Here is a 19,370-nt window from a genome sequence, read left to right as displayed (position 1 = left end):
TTGGCTAGTCAGTAGACAGACATAAAAAGTCTGAATTGTAAGTAGTTCATTCACCTCTCAATTGTCGGAAAGATTTCTTTTTCTTAGTATTTGCCATTTGACTACTGAAATTCACCTCACTGAAAAAAGAAAAATTAAAACCACCACTTTTTGGTAAGAAATAATTTAGCAGCCATACATACAAAACCAACTTTCAATCAGCCTGCAAAATGGGAATAGTAGCGGTCAAGCCAGCCACCAGAGACCTGCCTAGAATCAGATGCACATCCTTGCATCCAGATAATAGAACAGAAAAGTACCGAAGTTGTTCACAGTTTCCAAGAATATATTAAAATCCCCTCAAATACATCTAGTTCAGTCTTCTGATTGAAATATCTTGGTAAATGAAAGCCTGTGACAAATAAAAGAAAACAAATAGCAAGCATCAGTAAGTGGCTGCACCTGTGGGTTCAAAGAGACTTAATTAAGCATTTAAAATAATAAAGACCTGAATCAGGAGAAGAACACTTTCTGTATGGATATGAGTCACTGGCTTTAGTAAGTATGCTTGCTTAGATCCTTGAAGCTGCTTTGGTGCCTATCTGTCTCTGCAGGATCATTATATAGATGCCCAGCCCCAAAGCAAAGCCTCCCAGATACCCAAGTTCCTACCTATCGGTGTCTGCAGAGCCATCCAATTGCTGCTGCCAGCTCACAGCTATCAGACTGGTTGGTCCTCTCACTCAAGCCAAAACCTCATGCACCTAAAGTAAGAATCTTTAACAAGGCAGAAAATCATAACATTCTGGCTCTCTTGATGCACTCTATTCATACTTCTTTTGCCTACTAAGCCCTGCATCATATTCCCTGCATTCAGGTCATCCATACAACAAGGGCCACAACACAGTAAAAGAGCCATGGGAAACTGAGCTCAAACAAGAAACACAGATATGATTCAAAGAAAGGTTTTGCCTCTCAGCTTATAGCCTCTCTGATGTGTCTGGACTACTGATTTCCAAGGCAGGTTGCTGACATCTGTCCAAAGTATCTCCTCCTGGACAGAAACAGTTCCCCTCCCTGCCTGACAGTGAGGTTGCCAAGCTGAGCCCTTGGTGCCAGCTGAGGGTACTTTCCCCTCTGCCTCCATCTTTTTCCCTCACACTTTACTCATCATTCACACAAGCTGTCCTCGAGGTTACTACAAGGTTACTACGAGGTTACTACGATACTACGAGTATCTTGCACATCCAAAATTCTTTGACATGTAAATCAGATGAATGCCTGATGCAAGCTTGAGAATTCTGCAAGATAGCATAATTATGAAGATATTCCAAAATTTAAGCCATTTAGGTTATTAAGTTTCTTTAATGACCTTGACTTTGGCCTTAGAACAGTAAGACTAAACTTAAGTTTTGCAGTGGCTTGGTGTTCTTAAATATTACTTATGTTGCAATAGGCTGACATGTGATGAGCATTTACAAAGACAAGTGGTGGGACTGCTAAGGGTCCAAAACCCCCATAGCTTTCAATTACCCATTAAGCCACCAGGAAAGGGTGAGGATTGAATAATTGCAATCACAGGAAGAACACCTGTGAATGGCACTGATGCAGTTCCACTGCATCACTAATATATTTGTGAACAGTAGAGAGGTTGCAGTAATCAAGCATCCAAGCAAGGAATCCTTTCAAGAAAAAGGTACACAAAATGACCGCTCAGCAGGGGAAAAAGGAAGGAATCAGAAATTATGTGAACTGAGATTAAAGTGTTTTGGTGAAAGTGTCATCTACTGGAAAGCTGGGGTAATTGCAGCTTTTAAAAAACATTTTTCAACTTATGCATGTTCCAACAACCAGCCCTAAAGTTCATTTTTTTTGTACTTGGTAATATAACTGTATTCCTTTGATCACTGGACCTGGAATTGATTTTATAGCAATGACTGACAGTGTAAAAAGATACCTGTCAAGATAGTTTATTTGAAATCATGGAGTGGCGTCACCCTCTGCTCCTGAGAGTTCAGGAATATTCATGTCTAACAAGGAAAGGGGATAGAGAAGAAAATATCAGATGCCACAGGTTAACTCTAAAATAAGCACGTGTTAGGAATCCACATCTGACCTTCTGAAGTTTCATATTACAAGGGCTACAGGCTGGCAAACTAATAGAACTCTGTCACAGAACACACCCAGAGTTTCTTAAAATTCATAAATTAATTTGCAATGAAGTTGCCTTTCATTAAAGAGCCTGAAAGCACTGGCAGGTACTCTGTTAAGTGTAAGCAAGCATTACAACATCATATTTACAGATGAATTAGGACAAAGAAATGCTTCAAATGAAATCTTAAACAAGAAGTCTGTGTGTTTTAAGAAGTACATGGTAGCTTTGTCTTTCTAGAAGCTGGAGGAAATTAGTAGCATTAAATAATTATAGGTGGTTTCTGACACAACCAAACCACCACTCCTCATACAAAGAAACCAAAAACTCCTTCAAGGGAGCTTCCATCCCATCCAAGCTGGACCATCCCTTGGAGTTCTGGTGCAGCTACTTGCTCTCTTGTCTCAGTCTCTTTACTGGGTTTCCATTAACTATGTAAGCCACTATTTTGCTCCATGCAGTAGGATGTTTTTTCAGTAGCTCTGGTGCAGATGAGGAACACGCACACACACACCTATGATGTTGCAGTATATGCAGAATTCAGAAAGGTCAGTTACAGGACATGTACCTCATGACAGCAGGCAACATCATTTGTGCTTAAGGCATATTGTCAACATATTTAGAATAGAGCCTAGGTAAAATGCTAATCCATGTACCTTAGTAACAACAGTGACCAGGTTAACTGAATAGAGTATAACCATAAACATTACATAAGTTTCAATTAGTAGGTTATAATAAAAAGAAAAATTTGATTTGTTTACCAAAAAAAAAAAAAAAAAAAACCAAAACGAAAACCCCAACAAACTAACCCAAAAAACCAAGGCCCCCCCCCCTTTTCTCAAACTAAGCTAGAACTTATAGCTGAGTAATTTGCCAGGTAACCTACTGTAAGTACTGTAAGTACTGTAAATTCACTTTCAAATGAGCTTGTTCCCAACTATATTTAAAAACGGAACTGGAATAAACTAGCACTACTGTAAATTCAAACCTCAGCTCACTGAGCAGTAACTTTCCCACACAGGGAAACCTATAAATCACCCAGCTGTGATTATAACCCACCAGTCTAAGTGCCCCAACTATCCAGTAGATACCATGAATCTGCTACCCACACAGACAATGCTAATTGGAAGAGACTCAGTCTGAGCAGTGGGAGTTGAAAGAATAAAACTAAGTGAGATATTTACCAGGTTGGATCATAGGAGATTTGAGGCTCTCTGGAAGAATGCAAATTGGCTCCTATTCTGTTAATTTAAAGCTTTAATTTTTAATGAATCTTGTTTGTTGTTTAAAAATACCCATTTTCTCCTCTAATGCTTTTTTAGTAGATGTTTGTTTAAAATTTAGTTATATAGGAGTAGAGTTCAACATCTTGGGGCACAGGTCCAAAATACAGATCTACATCCCAGTAAAAGAGTGAGTCCCAAGTACTGTTATTTGCAATATAAAGAGCTCTTGATTTCAGCTGGGAACAACTTAATGTTAAAAACAGAGATGAGGAAATACTTTTATTCTAACAAACTGAGTTCAACACTTGACTGAGGTAACTTTCTCAAGATTTCTAAAATTTTCCATGCGCTGCTTATTTTGAACTTAAAAATACGTAGTTATCATCTGGTTTTATTTTAAGCAGTCAGGAGTAGAAGATAAAATAGAGTTAAAATTAAAAGGGACAGACTCTTAAAATTCTTGTCCCTTTCAGATTTCTACAGTAGATATCTTACACATACACACTACATGGTTTATAAAGAAGACAGTAATGTGTATGGAGAGTAAGGAAGATGCCTTGTATCAGAAATGCAAAACCCAATTTTCATTGGTTTTTTGAACATGTACAGGCACACTTTCTACAATGAGAAACAGCATATTAACTCACTTGTAGGCTCTAGTGTCACTTTGGGGTTGCTTGCTCGGCTTGTTCAGGACTAATTAGCAGGTTTAGGCAGACAAACCAACACATTTGCTGGAATACCAATCAATGGCATTGCTCTAATGGTATTTGCCTCAGCTTTCAGAGTCTTACCAATAGTAGGGGATTAGCAATTGATTTTAGTGGAACATGGAGCTCTGTTTTCAGCAGTATAAACACAGCACAAGACACAGAATAAAAGTGTCGGAGGGTAAGGAGCTGGAAGTGCTGGTTTAGATGGAGACGGGCAGTAGCACAAACCAAAGCAATAGCTATTGTTCCCCCTTGATGGAAGCATTTTTATGTATTTTTTTAGCTGTGTTATAGGTTCCACTTCACTTCTGATTGCTCATCCAACTCAAACTCTGCTCCTGCAACAGATTTTTACTTCTAGTTCATTACTTTGTCATAAGGGACAGACAGGTCACGTCAACCACTAATAGCAATGTATGAAAGGAGGTCAAAACATAAGTCAGGACTGGCATGAACACAGCTGATGTCTCTCAGTATAAAGCAGCAAATACTTCCAGCTCCTGTACAAGCATGGAATACAAACATAATCTTAGAATGATGCAGTAATACTTCCAACTCTTTTACAAATCCAGCCATACAGACACAGATGTAAACACCAACACCTTTCTTTGAAGGCCCTTTTCTCCCTTTACTAGAAGTTCCTGAGTCAGCAGGCTTTCTTTTACTGCAGTAAACATTCTTGGCTTGCTTTGAGGTGTCTGCCTTTTGGCAAGATGATCCTTGATGTTATATGTGGTGACACATGAGATGTCATAAAGCACCTTAACATAGAGTGGCTACAATAAGATTTTTAGCACAACCATTTCATAGTATTTTATCTTTTCCACAATAGCTTCTAATACTCACCTAATTTTATATTAAATAAGTTTTACTAAGCAAAATACTCATTAATATGTTCTATTAGACTATATAGGTGCCACCATCTTCAAAATGGAAAGATACAAGAAGTCTTACAAGATTATTTTAAGAAAGGTTTAAGATTAAGAAACTACTTTAGCTTAATTTAGATTCAATATACAGATGTTATTCAGTAAGCTGTCATACACACAGTGGTGTTTTGGCAAAACTTTGTGCAGTTCTTGATTCAGCATTAATTCGTACCATCAAAAGACATTACAGAATTCATAGGAAGACTGCTATTTTGGTTTTTTGTTTAGAGAGTTTTAGCAAGATGCGGTGTATAATGGTATTATGCTCACTGGACTGAATTTTAAGTTAATAAACTGGGTTTAGACAAGTGTAAGGTGTCAGTTACATCTTGCTGTGCTTTGTTTTGTCTTGAAAATGGGCACAGACAATTTGTTTTCACAACTTTTAATGAAATTCCTTCACAATTTGAAAAACATAGCATAGGACTGAATATGCATTCTTTTATACCAAGATGATCAGTAATTCAGAAATTATTGGCTGTGTTCTGTTCCACTCTGTACACAGGCAACTTCTGCTAATGCAGCTGAGCAAAATTTCATAATGATGAAAGTAGAGGAATGACAACTTAATTGCATCATAAAAACAAGCAAGGAGACACCTACACACCCAGATATCACATACTTCAAGCAGCACCTTCCAGTTTTTCTAGTCAGCTTTTAAATACGACTGCATTTTAAGGACGTACTAAAATGCTTTGGGCAAGTTTGCTACCTACAAGCATGGATTCTCTGCTTGCTGAAGTTACAGTAGCCATAACCTTGATTTGCTGCATTTTAAACTAATACAGCTGCCTTCAGTAATGTTTTGGTCTAATCATGAGCTTAATTATGTTTCAAAGCTTTTTTTTATCATCAAGTCTCTCAGTTTCTATGCAAAGAAACTGAATACTCACAGGTTCTGTGTCAAACAATTTTGCTACACTAAGAAATCAATAAGAATATCGGGTCTATTTTTTTGCTGGTTTCAAACACCACACATTAGAGAGTGCCATCCTACCAGCCCATACAATAATCTGAAATTAGTTCTTTTTCATAAGCACACATCCAGCTGAGCAGTAATTACAGTGAAATGTCCTGTCATCTTTCCAAAGAATAGTAATTAGGGATATGAGCCTGGATGTCTTGTATGGTTATGGAAACATTTTTTCTTCCCAGCTAATGATCAGCCAAATAGTAAATCATTAAAAGGAAAATGACAAAGGGTGTGGGTAGTGACTGTCATCAACCTGGTTCACCAGCCCCAAACTTTGTCATCATCCTTCGGAAGAGAAAGCCTGATGATGCCAAAGTTTCAATTCTTTGGGCTTCTTTGAAGAAAACAAATATAGCTAATTAATCTTGTTATTTTTTATTGGTAACAAGTATCTTCCTCTTTACTGATCTGGGAAAACATCTCTGTATTAGACAAACTATCCCTGTTGGGGGGTGGCAAACAGAGTCAAAACCATCTCACAGAAAATGTAGCAGTGTATCTATTACTACTATAATAATTTAAAATACCACCAAAGAGCTCAGGCATATACCTCTCTGAAACTAACTTAAATTAACCATCACCTTCCACTTTCTAGTCGGACCAATTTTTACTGCTTACCTACTGATTATCAGGAGGAATGGAAAAGACTTCCCAGGCTGCCTCACTCCTCCATTTTTCTGAGAACAAGAATTGTTCCTGTTACATGCACAGGTAACAAAGCACCTAATGGACATGAAATCTGGAGCTGGTTTTGATTTAATGTCATGGTGTCAAATAAATATTTAACAAACTATTACCAACTCTTGGTATTATAATTATTATTTTTTATTATTATTTTGCAATTAACACTACCAATTGCAACTGGTACCTTCTTTGCAGTTTTTTGAGTGATACACGCCAGTGTGTTATATGACCAACGTACCAGTAACTGTAACATTTTCTTGGGACTTAGGAGAACCAGACTCCAGATATACAGGAAAAGCTGCTTCAAACCTAACAGTGTAGGTGTGACTTTAGCTCTTATCTTTCAAATTATGTATGACCTAATCCTAAAGCCCTTACGGCAGTTTTATCCTCTCCACAATTTCAGTGAAAAATCATATTGTTAATCTTGTTAATCAAATAAGCACCTTTGTTTTGGTTTTTTTTCCTTTTTCTTTCTAATCTCAAGTATGGCAAACTTAGGTGAATTTCCCTTCAATGGGTGAACACATTCCAATATAAATATTTTTTTATCTACTGCTAATGTTGAACTTGTTCAGAACTGTGAGACCTTCAGGCCAGTTGTTGGCCACCACAATAATTATTTCGCTTTGATTTTGGAGGCAGGAATGTGACAGTTCAGAAAAAAGAATTTTTAGAACATAAGACACATCAGCACAGAAAGAAAACAAAAATTGTGAAGGTGATGACAGCAAAGCAGGATTGAGAGATTGTTTAATAAAGAATGCTTCCCTCTTTTCTAAATACTCTGATCAATCCTTTATTGATTTTTTTTCCCAAAAAAGTAAATGTTATCAAATCGACTCAAAACTATTCCCCTTGCAAGTATTTGTTTTTCTTCTGCCAAGCAATAATGCATTTCAGGTTTTGCATTTCTCAAGCCAATATACTGCATACAAACCACAGGCATGTTAAGACACAAAGGCACACATTGCATTTCATAACCTCACCGTGATGAAACCGGTTTGTACATATTCCTGGAGCATTTTATTGCTCACATTGAAGAAATTCCCAAAGTGCGATGGCTGCTATTCATACTCGTGATATAAAAAATTTTAAAACTGATAACAGTCCACAACAATATAATTTAAACACAACCCCAGTAAAGTATGATAATAGATAGGACACAGGACAAGAACAATAATGGTTTAGGATATTATGCAAGATTTACAAACAATGTAGTTACAATCTGCATTAAGCACCACAAGCAAGCTAATAACACAGAGCCATGGTTTAATCCCAACACAATAACCAGAGATATATATTTTTTCAGATGTTTGATGACACACAAAACTGTAATTATAGGGATATTCCCATTTAGCTGTGCGTAAGGAATGGCAAACACATTATAGAAGCCTCGTGCACAGAAGGAACAGGCCGGCAGCACCTCAAGAGCACGTCTATCTAACATTTGTCATTTACCACCGTCAACAGATCACTCTTGCAGAACAGGTTACACATTTGTACTGAAATTCCACTGCTTTCATTATGACATCAAGGAGCTTCCAATCTAGGAAAACATCAGGGCTGATCTGGATCTCAGAGCTTGTTTGCCATTATGGCAGTATTTTTCTTTAACCATTTTTTAATGGAATATATGTATTATAAATCCCATATTATATTAGTACACCTATACAGTTTACCAGTGTTTTCTAATCCATGTTGTTACTCAATTTCCTCCCTTTTGTGTTGAAAATTCCTGTAGATTTTCCACATTGAGAAACAGATTTATTAGACCTTCTAAATAAGTAAATCCAATACATTCTTCAAAGTCTGCCTATACCCCAGACCAAAATATATTTTTCGCATGGTTCTTCCCTTACATATTCAATTAGTCTTTATGACTTGGTGGAAATCATGACAAAGTTATGAACCATTCTCATTTGCTTATAAGCCAGCTATACTTTATTTATAAAGTCATTTATAATCTGCTGAAAATTTGATCATTCTTTCCTGCACTTCAGTGTTCATTGATACCAATTTATCTTGTTCATATATCAATCCTTGTTTATATAATGAAAAATCTGTATTAAAATCTGTATCCTGCTACTGAATTGACCTTTCAAAAGTATCTGTTCTGGCAATCCATCAGTATGATATAAAATTTACTCAAGTTTGGCTATATCTGGCAAGTTAACTTTCTGAAACACTCAGTTTAGTCTTTCAAGTTCATTAAAAAATATATACAGAAATTCTTGGAGAAAAAAGAGTAGGTAAAAGTGACAGAAATAAAGCATTATTCCTTACTAGACATATTATTAACCTGAATGACTTTTCCTTGAGACAAATTTAAATAGATTAGGAAGTTTACTTAAAAAAAATAAAAGAGAAAAAGAGAAAAAATGCATTCGTATTTAAAAAAATGAGTGCTTGCTATAGTATAAGTTGGAATATAATTTCTCGTATTTTATTAATAATCATCATAAAACATAGCTTAAAAAGTAATCTAAACACAACTGGAATAAAAGGCCTTTTTCAAAAAAATGTCATGATAAAATACAAACTATTTGTTATATCAGAAGTGCAAATATGTAGCCAAGTAAGGCATATTTTGAATTATTTGATGACTTATTTGCCCACCATTGATTAGTTACTTAACTATTACAAAAGAAATAGGCAAAGTGTAATCATATCTCAGCTAGTGCACTGTTCAGTCCCCTGGGGATTTCTTCTTTTTTTTCTTATTAGTGAAAGAGGCACAGAAAACAAGCATTAAAGTAGAAAATATTGGGGGTCACACAGAGACTAAAAGTTTTCATGGTCTTTCCAGGAGCTCCTACACAAAAATCATACAAAGTTTATGGTCAGATTGCCAAAGTAGCTAACATTTATTATCAGCATGATGCAGACCTAAGACATGTTTATAAAGAGCATTCAGGCACCTACATGGATGAGGCTCTCGACTTCCTTTAAACTGGCACTCCATTCTTTTGGTGAAGAACTGCCTAAATATCTTACATATTGAGCTATTGGGGACTCAGAAAAAGAACTCACACTCTAGTGTTTTGAAGTATATTTGAAAAAAAAGAAGTTGGTAGATGGCTCTAAAAGTTGCATTTTAGAAGAAAATACAGTGTAAGAGTCCCAGAAATTCAGTTCTGTGACAATTCCGTAGTGCACCACGTAAGAAATGTTTCCAGAACAGGACAGAGTATCTTCATATTAGAAATGCATATTTTCACATACTAAAGTTGAGTAGAATTTGTATGAGGAGAAAGATACTAAATTTAACAAACATCTAAATATAACCCATTTTATTTTGCTTCCTCTGTCCCAAATACAGACTACTGAAGAGTATCCCAGCATGGAGAAAAATAGCATATTCATGGATGAGTCATGACAGTAAAATCAAATGCATGGAGTTACAGCAGTGATGCTTCAGAAAAAAAGAAAAATAGGGTTGAATTCAGGTTTTTTTTTCTTTTCTTTGGTTTGGAAATAGCATCATCATTGACATTTTGTAAGCCCACTTGGAATAGCACAGCAAAGTAATTTTCAAATTTTCACCATTTTAGGTGCATAACTTTTCTACAGAAAGGTATTATTTTGGATTACTCAAAAGGCAGCTGAAGTGGGTAATCAAAGCATTTCTGAAAACTTGTTTATAAAAATCATGCAAACGGCTTGCAGCAGATAATTTAGCTCTACAACTAATATTACAACTTTGACTCAATCATAACTTATACACATGGAACTATTTTAGAGCTGAATCAAACCTGTGATTCCTTGTAGCAATGTAGTCCCTTTTGAGTAGCAGGATTTTTAACTGACAATCGTCCTTCTCTTAAATATATATGTTAGAATTTTAAACCAGTTGACCAGTTGACCAATTATATAAATTATTTAAACTCCTGACCAATTACTTTCAAACATAAAGCATTAAAAGTCACTTCTGGGTTTTATTGGTTGACTTTAACTAAAGAGTCACAAAGTGACTCTTCTGAGAGGTGGGGATCATGAATGAATGTCAGAACATTGCAAAGAGAAAACATTAAAGGAAAAGACTTAAAAACATTATTATTTGAATTTTCTTTTTTTTCTTTGCTATTTTTTTTCTGCCCCAATTGAATACTTTTAAATATTCCATTATATTGCAGCTGTCTTGAGCTAGGAGGACTGGTTTAAGCTCTTAATAATCAAGATCCCACATTAAGAACACACAGATTTAGAGACTTGGTATTTACTTATATTACCATGTTAACAGAGAGAAATGGCTAGAAGATTAGGACTTGAAATCCACAAGCAATTGTCCAGTATTGTCTAAATTTTTGTTAAAAAATTTGAAGTGTTATCTACAGAGATGTTCCCATGGCATTCTAAAAGTATTTTTAGGGGTGGGGATGGGGAATCTATATTTTCTCTAATTATCTCCCTAGTAACTGAATCATGTGCTGTTAGAAAATTGAATTATGCAAATGACTGACGGTTATAATCTTTTTTGCTTTTTATTCATTTGTGTGATTTTTTCCTGAATCTCAGAAGACTTAAAGAATAGATAATTAAATGATGCTTTAATATTGCCCTCATATGACTATATTAAACTGGAAATATGTAGATATTTATTTAAATAGGGATATTATAATTTTTACCTGTGTAACACTTACACCTCTAGGTATAAAATTTTATTTTATTAATGACAAATTTACTTTGAAGTTTTATATTTTATCTCTCATTGGGATTTTCAGTTTTAAAGGAAGTTCAATTGTTCCTATGCTTCCACTGTTCACATATAAAGACATTTCATACAAATGTGTAGCTATATGGAGTCTATATAATTATAAATTTAGATTATTTACCATTATGCAGCAACTTAATCTAGAAAAGCATTAAGATGCTGATTGTTAAATGGAATGTAAAAGCAATGAGAGTGAAGTGTATTAGTTTAGAATTCTGTTTCAACCAGTAGTATTTTAGAAATTTGAAAGGGAGAGATTATTTTGCTTTGAAGAATCTGTAGATAAACTTCTGTTTAGGTTACATATTACCTTAGTCTTTTATCTCCCAGGATCATGGTTCAAATATTTCGAGAAACCACAGTTTACCAGACCTCAAGTACAGTGCTGCAGTACCAAGTTAATTGAATTTTTTCTGAGAGACTTGGGGTGTGGCATAGCCTAAACAGCACCATAAAAAAATTGAACATTTCAGCTCATTGCAGCAGACACAGATACTTACATTAACTAGCAGTCTGAATCCTAAGAGTTAATGAATACAGGCAAATTAACTTTTGTGATGTTTGGGGGTTGCATTCTACAAGACAGCATTTGCCGAATCATCATTTTTCCTGTTGCAGTCCTGTAGCTTGAACACAAATTTAGGGCTTGCCCAACTAGAAGTTTCCTAACACAATACCACTGTCAAAGAAGCAATTCACGAAAAAAAAAAAAACCTTGCAAAAAGGTAATTAACTACAGTGGTAGAAACATTTGAAAAATCTACAGAGATCTTATAGTTCTGTTCAAGAATAAAATATTTGGACTAATTGGGAATTATTCTTGTAAATGCTACACAAGCACTGGTCATATCTCAAACTGGGGAAATGAGATCTTTTCATTCTGAGAACTATCCTTGTGGTTTATCAATTGCACAGGACACAGTAGTTTGTTTCTAAGGTAGACTGCTTCTATCTATGCTAACAAAGAAGAGGAAGGAGAAGAGGTCTCCATGAACACACCTTGACTATTTGAGAACCAGAGCACCATTACAGCAGCCTGGAAAAACAAAGAACATTAGTTCTGCTCAGTTAAAATAGTTCTGCCAAGAGAACATCAACTCTTCAAAAGTAACCATTGTATTTTCCAGAGACACTGTTCCAGTGCATTAAAATTATTCCCTTCTAGATCACATCATCTCCTTTCTTTAAATTCCACTCAAAACTATAAAAAAAGGAGACAAGGAGGAATGAAAAAGACTCTGAAGAAAAAACCCGAAAGTCTACATTGCTTTTCAAATCTGGAAAATATATGCTCTGCATACATCTAATTAACAGGACATCAGTTGCTGATACTAAGATTAACTATATGAACACCAAGAGTAGCAGATATGTTTGTTTGTACAATAATTGTGGAAATTAATAAAAGCCTAGGAAGAAAATAGATTGCAAGACCATGTTTATCATCCAAGTTCAAGATAAAGCTAATCAGCAAATGCTTATCTGTATGTTTGAAGGGAAGCCTTAAATCCTGCATTAAGTGCAGCAAAAATTCAAAAGGAGCAAATATAAAATTCTAGTTTTCTAAATATAGGAGTGGAATGTGGTAATTCCTAAGCAAAATTTCAAAGACAATATGTTTTCTGTACTGCATACAAATCTGTTCAATCTCAAATCTGCAAGTTACCTGGAACAAGTTTTAATCTTATTTTAATAATAAAATAGCCCATTATTTTCTACTGAGCCAGTCATATTTAATGAGCAATACTAGAATGTTGAGCATGTTGGACCACTAAGGAAACAAAATCTTATGAAAGAATGTGAGAGGTCACACAGTAGCCTGATTTCTAACTATTTACAAAATATAAACAGTGTTATCTGTTTTTAATGTATATTTATCCCTGCTATTATACAGGAAGGGAAATAATGAGGGATTAAAAAGAAAAGAAAAAAAGGGCTTGGGAAAAGGCAGGGGAAACAAGATGGTAAAAGAATAGAAATGCAAAATACAAAAAGAGACAAAGAAAATTAGAGCAATGGGAAAAAGAAGTGAAAGAAATCAGAATAAATTGCTAGATATAACAGGCAAGTGATCATCTGGTTGAAGAAAGTGGTTTTTTCAGTCATAAAGAGCGGTCAGCACACATCTCTGGCCACTGCTAGTTAAAGGTGCTTTCTGCTCTTCTGTCAAGTTACTAGGAGTATAAAATAAATAACTTTTGGTACTGTCTCCTCTGCTTCTTCAAGGTTACAACCACATTGTTCTCATCTAACTTGGAAAGTGTTTCCAAAATAAAGCATTTCACACATTTGAGATTTTCATTTGACCTTCTCTTGCAATAGTCCTTAAATCTATCCAGCTCATAAACATCTTAGATTCTCATACAGAAAATTATACCAAAAAATTTTGTAATTGCTACATGCCACATGGATCAGTCTAGAATTCCTTTATAGGAATAAAAGGATGTTTTCTCTATACATGAAACAAATTTTTCTTTTAAAATGCAAGTCTGAAAATCCTGTTCCTTCTTATAATTTAGCTCCTGCTTCTCTTGGTTATTTGCATAAGTAGTCATGCACAAATGAAACAGATTGCCGAGTCTGGACTCAGACTTCAGGCCTCTAAAGGTTTGACATGCACATGCAGAGCTTTAAAGCAGAATTTGTCTACAAATGTGTAACCCAGTGAGTCATCTTATCCCTGTGACAGTGACTCCCCACAGTTATACTCTGTACATCCCACTCTTACCCAGTTACATCCCTTGCAAGATGCATTTTGCTAACATGACAAGGCTTCAGATTTTTCTTCTTCCATTTTAACTCTCTCCTAGAAAGGAGAAGTTAAGAGACATTACAAACAATTTTACTTCACCACTGAAAGAGGGATCTTGGAATAGCAACCCACAGTTCCTTCATTGTAAGGACATGGCCAAATCACCTTTGGTTTCTGGAGGAAGCAAGTAGAGGGCAAAATAAATATCCAAGTCAGCACAGCCAGCTTGTCATGAAATGCCATTAAAATGTTTCCCCCATCTGCTGCTTCCTCCAAACTCTTGCTCTCTCATACACTGCCACAATGTTCTGTCCAAGGAGTTGTATTCACCTGGATCACTTCATTGCTCCACTCACAGCACTGCTTTTCCAATAGCTTGCCTGGCCATAATTTGAAGGACAGCCTACAAAGGTATGAGGATAGAAACTCCTTAAGCCAGCACTGTCATTAAAGTTGCAGTATAATGAAACTGGCCTAAGCAACTCACTTAAAACTGCACTTCACGTCAAAGGAAGATGGTCAGAAACTGAACTTAATGCTCCATGGCATGTCTACACTCTAATTGAAACATGACAGGGCAAATTCACTGCCCAAGGATCAACAGGCACAGACCAGCCTCTGTCTATGATCATGAACTTGCTGTCCCCAAAACAGAGTGGCCTTGTCCCAGCTTCAAACAAGCATGCATGGGCCTGAGCAGAGGAAACAGCCCACAGGCTTTTGTGTCTGCTCACCTCTGCACCTCATGTATTCTTCCTCATGTTATGATACATCATCACAGCAATGCAATGATGACTTTTTGAAGTGTGTAGAGCATCCTTTCCCCTGTGCCTTCAGATGGCCATTAAAGCTGTCTGCAGCAGCACACATCCTGGGGGTCAAAGCTGGGGCTCCTAAACTCTCTGCTTCCACCACTTTTCTGGCTCCTGTTCACAGTGGCCAACTCCTAATTCTTTCTGAAAACCATCATGGGGTGACCCACATTTGTGTGGCACAGGCTACAAAGCTGCAGCTCACCAGAGACGCTGCTTTGTGCAGTCAAGCTCCTGCTCCTGGGAAATGGTGTGAGAAAAGCCACTGGCTTGGACATCAGCAGTGCTAATTCACACCAAGGGTCAGCACAGAGGTACCCCTTCTTCCAAAGGGAAGAAGTGAAAAGAACTGCCAGGGCTGTGGAAACTTCCCTTTTTCTTACCAACAAGGTGCATCATATCCTGACACAACCACAGGCTTACTAACACTCTTTAAAGATGACTGGCATGGTAGAGTAGCATATCATTTCAACATGGATATTACAAGCTTCATTATTTTATTATGTGTTTACTTTACAACTCTTTCCTAGCTTCCATTGCAGCTAAACATGAGGAATAGTCTTCAAGATCACCATACCTTTAGCTGTCATTGCAAACTTCATTCTCTTATGAGCCTTGCTGCACATTTCTAGCCAAGATCACACCTTTTAGATATAACAGTTAAGGATGTCAGCATGCAAAATTCCTCCCACCTCATAACCACCATTTGTGAAACCAAAAGAAGGCTTGCAACTTCTCTTCTTGAGATTGTTTAAATCACAGATAATCAGATAATCTCCATTAGCTAACACACAATGCCTGAGTTGGATTAATTTTCCTCACATGGCTTGAGACTTTGCAAAGCTAAGTGAGTAACTCAAAGTATTATTTTTAGTGTATCTTAGCATTTAAATTTCTGACATCTGAAGCTGAGGCAGCTACAGCCCACAGAAAGAACCCCGTGCTTCTGAATTATGCTTGAATTCCAGGTGCTCTCTGGAAACTAAAACCCAACACAGATTCACATTAACGCACTGACAGCTTTCCTAAGACAGACCACTTAAACTATAACAACACATATGCAATGTGTAAAAACAGAAGTACACTATGTTCCAGATTGATATCTTCATTTAAATCCTGTTCTAGAAATCTAATATTACTTACCCTCCCTCTGCTGGAAATCCTTCTATTTTAAATCATGACAAAGTGATACAAGAAGGTCCCAGCTCCTCAAAGACCCAAAAAGGAACTTTTCATATTCTGGTATTTCTGTCTGTCAAAGGAACTGACACAATACTTCTATGTACCTTTAAAAAAATACTACCTCTTCTTCAACCCACTCCAAAACACTTTTGATCTTCTTACCTCACAGTAGTATCAGATAAATCTTAAGTTAACACCACAATATATTGAACCATCTCTTGTAACCCACATTTTTGGATGGAATTGAAGCATTTGGGGATTTCATAAATGAGCCATGAAGACTAAAAACATGTAATCATTCTGCATTTGTTTTTAAAAAAGGTATTTTTAAAAGATAGGAAAGCAAAAGGAAAGATATGTACCATGACAATGCCATCTCAAGGTTTAGCTCAATTTTCAAGTGTTTATTTGCATAAAGCACAATTTTGCATGAAGGCACAGCATAATTTATAATTATTTTATCCACCAGGAGCCAGACACAGCTTTTAGATGTTAAATCTGCTGACGGCAGTTTATCTCTTCCTCCATCTTAGAAGCAACTAATGCATTGTCAAGGGCTTGTCTGGGCCAACAAGTATTTCTCCCATCTTCTGCAGGAAATACCCTTACATTTAATTTTCATAGTGACTGAAAAGAAGGAAGCCTTACCTTTCTTCCACTTTATGTAAAGAAGATCTCTTCTTTTCACAGTAGAATTTTATTCCTAGAAACTTTGTATTTCTCTACAGACCATCTACACCCTTTAGGAGGCAGTCTACCATAGGATCATTGTTTTGCTGAAGTATCTCCTGTTCTACCAGATATTCTGTTCAGAAAGTTATTCTGATGTTTGAAGATTTAACAGTTTGTTGACAAAATAATCTCAAAAATGTCTTACAAAAACACTCTGATATTTTGATAGTGGTATCTGTACAGGGATTTCATTTTATTTCAGCTTTAGTCTGCTTTCAGAAAATGTTACTGAGTAGATTATAACACCGACCTGAGGACAGCAGGCTATGTTTAGTGAATTGTCTGATCCTGCAGGAAGCACTAAGGAGAAGCGGCTCAACTGGCCCAATATGCAAAGTTAAGATCAAAAAAGACATATTTTACAAAAGCAGAGAGGAAATGAACAAAATTACCTAGTGGCCATCTAAATCACCAGTCTGCATTGCAAGTTTTCAAGTACAGTATGCTGTCACAATATTCAAACAAATGCTTTCATGAAAGCATGCTAAGAAAAAAAAAAGATTAACAGAAAAGTTACAATCAGTTCCAAGCAAAAACGACTCAATGGCAAAAGTAAAAAAGAATTACTTTGGAGGGAATTAAAAACTTAGGTACTGAAGTCATAAAGTCTTTTTGTTTTCTTTTAGTGTTGTGACAAAGTTTTAACAGTCTATGAACAGCATATTGTCTATTTTAGATTAAGAGTCAACATTTGCTATTCAAGTGAAGAGAATAAAATTGCAGCCTCTATTGCAATATATGTATTTTTTTAATTTAGAAAAACCCAAGCCACTTCTTTAAGATGAAAATACACATCCTACATTATTGATTAGATCTTCAATTCCTGAAAGCATTAAGACTACAAGTTGCCACCTTAGCACAAATTTAAGAACGCTACAAAGTGTCATTCCTTTAAAGTAGAGGTGTAGCAACCTAAGACAAAAGAGAGCTGGGGTTCAGGTCAACAAATGATGACCATTAAGGTATCTTGAGTAACCTGGGGTGTACATTTCTGTGGAGAAACAGCAAAAACTTCCACAAATAACCTTGATTTGGTAGTAATGGCACTCATGGTATGGCAGGCAAATTTAACAGCCAAAGGCTCTCTGCACAGTAAGTAGAGAATGGAAGATTTCTTTTGGTAGGACTTACATGCATACCAGTGGGAGTTTATGTTAAACATAGCTCATAGCACAAGACAATGGTATGAAAACATATGGCCCTCCTCCATTCCTTTTTCCATTCCATTTTCATCCCTTCATGTGTAAGCCATAGAGCTTAGCAAAGCTTCCATCTCTTAACTCAAGACAGCCTAAAACCACCCACCATTTTGGCCAGGACAGTCATCAACCCACATGAAGTCTATGCCAATCTTGCAACTGAACTACAAAGCAATTCTATTCCTCTCACTAGTAATTCCCTTAGAGGTTTCCTTGCTTCTCTTCAAAGGTTTTATTGCTGAATATTATTATTGCCGCAATTCTCCATTCAAAAATGGTTTATGTAAAATACTTGTAGTCTATGTATCCTTTACTTTATGTCAGTAAACTGTATATATATTCACGGTAATACTTTAAAATGGTTAAAATTTCAGAAATCAGAGAATTGTTTCAGGAACACGTACACTGCCTAGACAGCTTAGGAAAACCTCCCAGGAGCCCAACAAAGCATTCAGCACAATACTGTCAAAATTGTCTTTGTTGGTTCCAGCAATGTCAGGTGCCAGAGCTCAGTGTGATTCGATCTGTTAGATGTGCTCAGTGATGAGAACAAAACTGCAGAAAGTGGCTTTGCTCCCTGAGAAGATTTGAGAGCCAGTACCAGTCTGTCACAGGATAATACAGCCTGAAATATATGTAGCCTCAGATTTCAACTGCTTAAGGGAAATACATTCTGGTTTTGCACCCTTTTCACTGACCTGAGCTTTTGGCTGTCAACAGAACAATCCTCCACCCTCCCCCTCCTCCAAATACAATTGCTTCTCCAAACATGCTGACGAAAGAGGAATAGGGTAAATTAGTTCTGGACAGAAACAGAGCAAGCTGAACCTTTTACTTAAGTACTTCATGAGAATTAAGCACTTTTGTGCCATCTTCATCACATCAGATGTCTGAGAGTGCCATCCTCCTGTCCTTTAAGCAGTGAGCACCACAGTGTGGACAAGAGCTGTTAAAGCAGCCCAGGTAAACAATGAAGCAGCATGAAACTGAGCACGTCCAAGTGCCAGGACTACTCAAGTGCTTCCAGAAGGAAATGTAAGCTAGGACAGGTTAACTCAGGTTCTCTTTGCTACAGAAACTTGTAGGTCTGGTATTTTAAAGCTGCTTTTTCAGAAATTCATTTGTGTGACACTGCTAGAGTGCTCCCTAAATCACAGACAAGCAAACTCCTACCTCTAGAGACTATTTTCACAATCCTGCAGAATAACAGCTGCATTTCTGCACTGCATGACTGGGGGCCTAAAGTACAAACATCCCAGGAAACAGCCTCCTACACAACATGTAACATCTAAGCTTGACGCTGTAAATTAATCCAAAGGAAACAAG

The sequence above is a fragment of the Camarhynchus parvulus genome, chromosome 2, assembly GCF_901933205.1.
Source record: "Camarhynchus parvulus chromosome 2, STF_HiC, whole genome shotgun sequence".
Lineage (NCBI taxonomy): Eukaryota > Metazoa > Chordata > Aves > Passeriformes > Thraupidae > Camarhynchus > Camarhynchus parvulus.
Note: the sequence above shows the minus strand (reverse complement) of the source record.